The sequence below is a fragment of the Myxocyprinus asiaticus genome, chromosome 21 (genome assembly GCF_019703515.2).
Source record: "Myxocyprinus asiaticus isolate MX2 ecotype Aquarium Trade chromosome 21, UBuf_Myxa_2, whole genome shotgun sequence".
NCBI classification, from domain to species: Eukaryota; Metazoa; Chordata; class Actinopteri; order Cypriniformes; family Catostomidae; genus Myxocyprinus; species Myxocyprinus asiaticus.
In genome coordinates, this window is record NC_059364.1 from 17,721,790 (window position 1) to 17,728,018 (window position 6,229).

Consider the following 6,229-nt stretch of genomic DNA (forward strand, 5'->3'; position numbering starts at 1 on the left):
AAATTGTATAGGCTTGGTCTTAAGGACACACCCACCTGCTGGCGATGCCATTTAGAAGATACAGGAGTTCTGGTTGAGGGTCCAGAATTTTATGGCCGACGTATTTGGTACTTGGGTCTCTTTTTGCCCCAGGATCTGTATTTTGGGTGATGGGGTGGACATTGATGTAGGAGATAAGTACATGAAGAACTGGATCCTGACCGGTGTTATGGTGGGCAGACAGGTTATCCTTAGAGGATGGAAGTCAGCTGGAGCCCCCTCGTTTCATGAGTGGTGCGAGGAGATGGGCAGGGTGGCAGCTTGGGAAGAGTTGTCATATAGAAGGCTAGGCAACATGGATATGTTCATCAGGAGGTGGGGCAGCTATTTGGCCTTTTTGGAGGGCTCTCGGGGAGGGGCAGTGGTGGGAGACGTGTTGTTTTAAATGTGTATGTTGTAGCCTTTTTGTTTTTGAACATATACTTTTTTTAAATGTATTTCTAAATATTTTCTTCTGTTTTATTGTTTGTTTGTGTGTCTTTGTCAATTGTATTTGACCACTGGGATATCTGTTTGTGTTGGGTGGTAGAGTGGTTAATGTTCAGGAGGAATAAAAAAATAAATAAAATAAATAAATAAATATTGTGCACTTTACAACTTACAAATGTACAGTATATTGTGTATACATTTACTATATGCACATTTTCGTTAATTCGTTTGTTTGTTTGTCTTCTCTGTTTGTTTAATTGAGCACTGTTTTGTCCTGCATAATTTTTAATCCACATTAAGGTATGTTTACTGGAAACTCAGTACTTTAGAAAATAAATGATAAAAATTACCATAAAAAAATAAATAAAAACAAACTAATTTGAAGGGTTATATCAGGTAGAAATAATTCTTTAAGATAACAATTTGCAGTTTACCACTTTGAACTTATGATGTTGATTCTTAGTTGTGGAAGAATATTCACATAAATGATTAAGCTTGCGTGTCCCACTTTACCTGCATTCACCCTATTGCATTTCCAAATAATGGTTAAAGAAAGCCAAACTTATTTATTGCACTGCACTGCAGTGTATCACTTGATTCACTAAAACGCACAAAGAAACAAATAAAAGTCTATTAAAATCCTTGAAAAAAACAAAAAAACTAGCAAAGCGCTCAGAGCTCGCCATTCACACGTCCGAACCTCGCATGGCGTCACGTGACCCGACCACTTTCACTCACTTTCAGTCATGGCTGACTGTGAATACTATATTTCTACAATGACATCTGAAAGTGAAAACTATTGATTTTAAATTATGCTGCATCCAAACAGCTAGGTGTCAGTGTAAGTCCAAGATTACACAAGGACAAAAGTTACTGAGTGCACCTTTAATAATATTATTTTGCAAAAATGTAGCCACAGTAATATAATTTAATTAAAAAAAAAAACTGTTGTCAGAATATTCTAATTACAAGAAAAATGGCATCGTCTTGTTTCAATCAGGCACACTATACAGTAGGTCTGTGGTTGGATACAGTGGACATCCTTTGCCTCGGTCACCACCATCTAAAGCCTGTAGAACTTGTAGCCTGCTGGGGGCCATCCATAGTAGCTAAAACACCATATGGACAGATTTCTCTTCTTCTCTGCAGTAATCTGTTCACTCCCTCCACCCACAACTGCACAGTATTCATGAGTCTCCATTCTCATTCGGGCCATATGCTCACCCTTGTGCAGGCCTGTTGCTGTGCTGCTTGTCAAATTGTCCTTTTCGCCGCACATAACTGGCAAAGTGATAGCTTTGCCCCCCAGCCAGGCAGTCCTGAATCAATCACCAAAACTCCCACCAACCAGACAATAAAACTCAGGCCCCCCCTTTGCTCAATTGGCCCCATGTCACGTTATTGGGATCTCTGTTTTATAAGCTGTTAAATCAGACCACCAAGTATTGGTTACCTGAGGGCTAGACTCAAATGCAGACCCAAGCAGAAGACAGCAGTGTTGCCATGTCTGCTTATTATAAGCAATTTTAGGATTGTTTTTCATTAAGTGGCTAATAAATATGAGCCGTTGTGCACTGCATTTTTTTTTTGTGTGTGTGTGTGTGACTTATTTCCACAATACAATGGCATATTTGGGATTTTTCCTTTCCCAAAAGGTGTGTGTACAAGATTTAGATGGCCAGTTTAATATGACATTTTTATTATTTTTGTAAAAGGATATTATTTAATTATCGAAAAGACATTTGAATGTATGCACATTTAAATTTTATTTAATCTTATTAAAGAATTATATTAAGGGTAAAGGGTTAGGTTTAAACAAATAACATCAACGCAATCAAGAAATTCTCCTTGATCCATAAATAATTATTTAGGGTAATTCTGGTGAAGTTTATTTTATTGAGGCAAGTTGCTTGTTTTGGGCTTGTTTTGACAGAGCAAGATCTGGCAACACTAGGGCAGACAGGCACATGAGAGGGGAATCCCTGAGAACAATAGGAGGAGCATATCATCCACCCTGACTCATAAATTATGTTAAAAGCCACTTCCTTCTGTTAACCAGAGTCTTTCTTGTCACAACCTTTACATTCCTGTGGGTCATTATGAAAAAAAAAAAAAAAAAAAAAAAAAAAAAAAAACTCTCAATTCCAGACATTTTCTTTGTCTCAAATGTTGATGGCTCTCCAACGTGAGGGGGCAGATACTGACGATGTGATGTGAAGCTTGTAAACTGGGCAAACAAAAAGACCAACAACAAGAGCTTCTTTCTTTACACAACAACTAAAAGTGCAATAAAGCAAGCCTGTCACCTCTGCATCACAATGTGTGCACTGAGGCCTCAGAAGCATTTATCTTACACATTAGCTCAGGTCGTGCTTAATGTTAAAGGGATAGTTCATCCCAAAATGAAAATTCTGTCATCATTTACTCACCCTCATGTCATCCCAGATGTGTATGACTTTCTTTCAACACAGCAAAGATTTTTAGAAGAATACCTCAGCTCTGTAGGTCCATACAATGCATGTGAATGATTACCAGAACTTTGAAGGTCCAAAAAGCATATAAAGGCAGCATAAATGTAATCTATAAGATTTAAGTGGTTAAATCCATGTTTTCAGGGGCGATATGATAGGTGTGGGTGAGAAAGTCATTTTTTTACTATAAATTTCCACTTTCACTTTCACATTCTTCTTTTGTTTTTGACGATTCACATTCTTTGTGCAAGTTGCCACCTGATGGGCAGGGAGGAGAATTTATAGTAAAAAAGGACTTAAATATTTATCTGTTTCTCACCCACACTTATCATATCGCTTCTGAAGACATGGATTTAATCACTGGAGTCATATGAATTACTTTTACGCTGCCTTAATATGCTTTTTGGACCTTCAAAGTTCTGTCCACCATTCACTTGCACTGTACGGACCTACAGAGCTGAGATATTCTTCTAAAAATCTCTTTGTGTTTAGCAGAAGAAAGAAAGACATACACATCTGGGATGGCATGAGGATGAGTAAATGATGGGAGAATTTTCATTTTTGAACTATTACTTTAAGCATTTAATCAAAATATAAGATAGCTAAAAGTTTAAAAGTTTTGATAAGCTGTAATTCATAACAATAAGAATAATTGAATAAGAATGGATAACTGCACATTAATAATACAAAAGTGTTGGCCTGTGCAAAAGTGTGCAAATATAAGACACTGCCCTCAGTTATATTTTGAATGCTGAACAAAGTCCAAGCAAGATTTTCAAACTTTAGTCTTAAATTTCTTCAAAAGAAGGTTTACAAAACCCAAAAATATATACAGTAGTACACCTATGACTGATATTATCTACAAAATAAAATTAAATTGGAGTTTGTAGATTAATTTTAACTCGTCATTTAAATATGTTTAACACTGTTAAATTTCGGGAGAGGCGCCATGCTAGGTTCGGACGTGTGAACGGCGAGCTCTCCGCACTTTGCTAGTTTTAATACTTTTTGTGTCATAAACCGGTGAGAATCGATACACCCTGATTATTAACTGTTCTAGAAGACAATATGTTAAAGAATTCAAAATCCTTGGGCTCTAGAGACATTAAAAGACACTTATGTGCTCAAGCTGAAGCCCCCGAGAAGCAGGCCGCAAGTCCGAGAGGTGATTTGGCCGGTGAAGTGAAGGAAATTTGGCGACAATTGATGAACATGTTGGCGATGCTGACGAAGGTCGTTGCTGACTTGGAGGATCTTGCTGTAATACGTCAATCTATCACGGCTATGGAGACGAAATTCACTGAGATGGCTACAAGAGTGGGGGATGTCAAGAAACGGACAGATTATCTGGAGTCATCGGAGAGGGAATTAGCTGCTAATCCGCTAGCGACCAGGGTGGATTTGGAGCGTGTCTGGGAGAAGCTGGAAGATTTGGAGAACTGTAACCGGTGGAATAACATCCGAATTGTTGGAATTCCTGAGGATGAAGAAGGTCGAGATATGGTGAAATTCCTGGATGAGCTATTCCCGAGTCTGCTCGACATAACAAACCATAAGCTAGAAATCGAGTGAGTTTACAGGGTCCCGGCTCGGAGATCCACGGAGGGAGACAGGCTCTGATCAATTCTGGCCAAATTTCTGAGATCATCCGATAAAGATCTCGTGTTATGCAAGGCGAGGAGTAAAGGAAGGCTTTCTTGGAAGAACCACAGCATTTTCTTGTTCCCAGGCTTTGCAAATTCGACAAGAGAGAAACGTGATCGATTCAAGGAATGCAAGAAACTCTTACATCAATGGAAGGTCGCTTTTGTATTGATGTTCCTGGCCAAATTGAGAATAGATGCTAAGGATGGCCGCAAAATATTTTCATGTCCCCAGCAAGCCATTTCCTTCATAAAGTCAATGGAGTGAGTAAGTTATTTTGTGGTACTTACATTGCGGCCAAGTGAGCCTGACTCACTGAACGTTCACTTGACTGTCAGAGGAAACTGAGCGCCTTTTTTGTTTCTTTTTGTGCTGGTTACGCCTAGCGGCAGGAGTTGCTTTGTGTAGTAGCACTCCTTCGGGACAGTTTGTGCATGAATCTGCACTTTCTTTGTGGTTATGCCTCCTATTGGCTGGAGTTTGTTTTGTGGAATATTTCTTGCAGGACATTGGAGTGATTGGGTCATTTGTTGCACTCATGTAGCAGTCGAATGAGCCGGCTCACTGAACATTTGTTTGACTGCCCGAGGAAACTGAACGTCTTTTTTGTTGTTGTTGTTGTTGTGTTGTTGTGCTGGTTCCGCTAGTGGCTGGAGCTTGTTTTGTGGAGGAACACGTCTTCGGGACAGTTATGTGGATGAATCTACAAGTTCTTTGTGTTTATTCCACCTATTGGCTGGAGTTTGTTTTATAGATTATTTTCTGTGTAATTCTGTCTCACAAAATGTGTATAGAAGCACCTGACTTGAGCAGTCTGATGGCAAAGTTGTCATGGGGCCTCTCGTAGGCGTACATGGACTGAGTTTAGAGGGATGGACACCAGTTGCCGCTGTTGTGCGTGGGGTTAATGCACACGTTTTTTTTTTTTCTGTTTTTTTTTTTTTCATTCGAGGGGATGTTCGGGGTTTGATTGTTGCACTAATGTTGGAATGTGGTTGTTATAATTTTATTTTTGACACACAATCTATTTTTTCTAATATGTCAAAATGTCAAATGCTAATATGAGTGGATTGTCTCTCTCCATGTGGAATGTGAATGGGTTGGGGCACCCCATAAAAAGAAGGAAGGTTATTTCTTTTCTTAAATGTAAGAAATATGATATAGCATTTCTTCAAGAAATTTTATTTTTATATAACATTTCATCTGTTGTTGATTGCTCAATTGGAAACATATTAGTCTCAGATCATGCCCTGGTGAGTTTAGAGGTGTTGCCACATACGGAGAAAAATAAATCATTTAGTTGGCGCTTTAATATATCCCTTTTGCAAAATCCTGAATTTCAACAAATGTTAAAGGCTGAAATCAGTGGTTATATGGAGACCAACTGGTCCTCAGTATCCTCTGTGGGCGTGGCTTGGGAGGCACTTAGGCGGTTCTTAGGGGTCGGTTCATACAGTATGACAAAAAAAATCCAAAGCACGAGAACACGTGGAGTTGGAAGGGAATATTAAAAGTGCCGAGGCAGAGCTGAAGCTCCGAATGTCGTCTGATGGCCCTTCAGAGAATTGAGCCAATTGAAATACAGATATAATGCTATTTTGTCGCGGAAGGTGGAGTTTGGCTATTCGGGGCAAGACAGTCATACT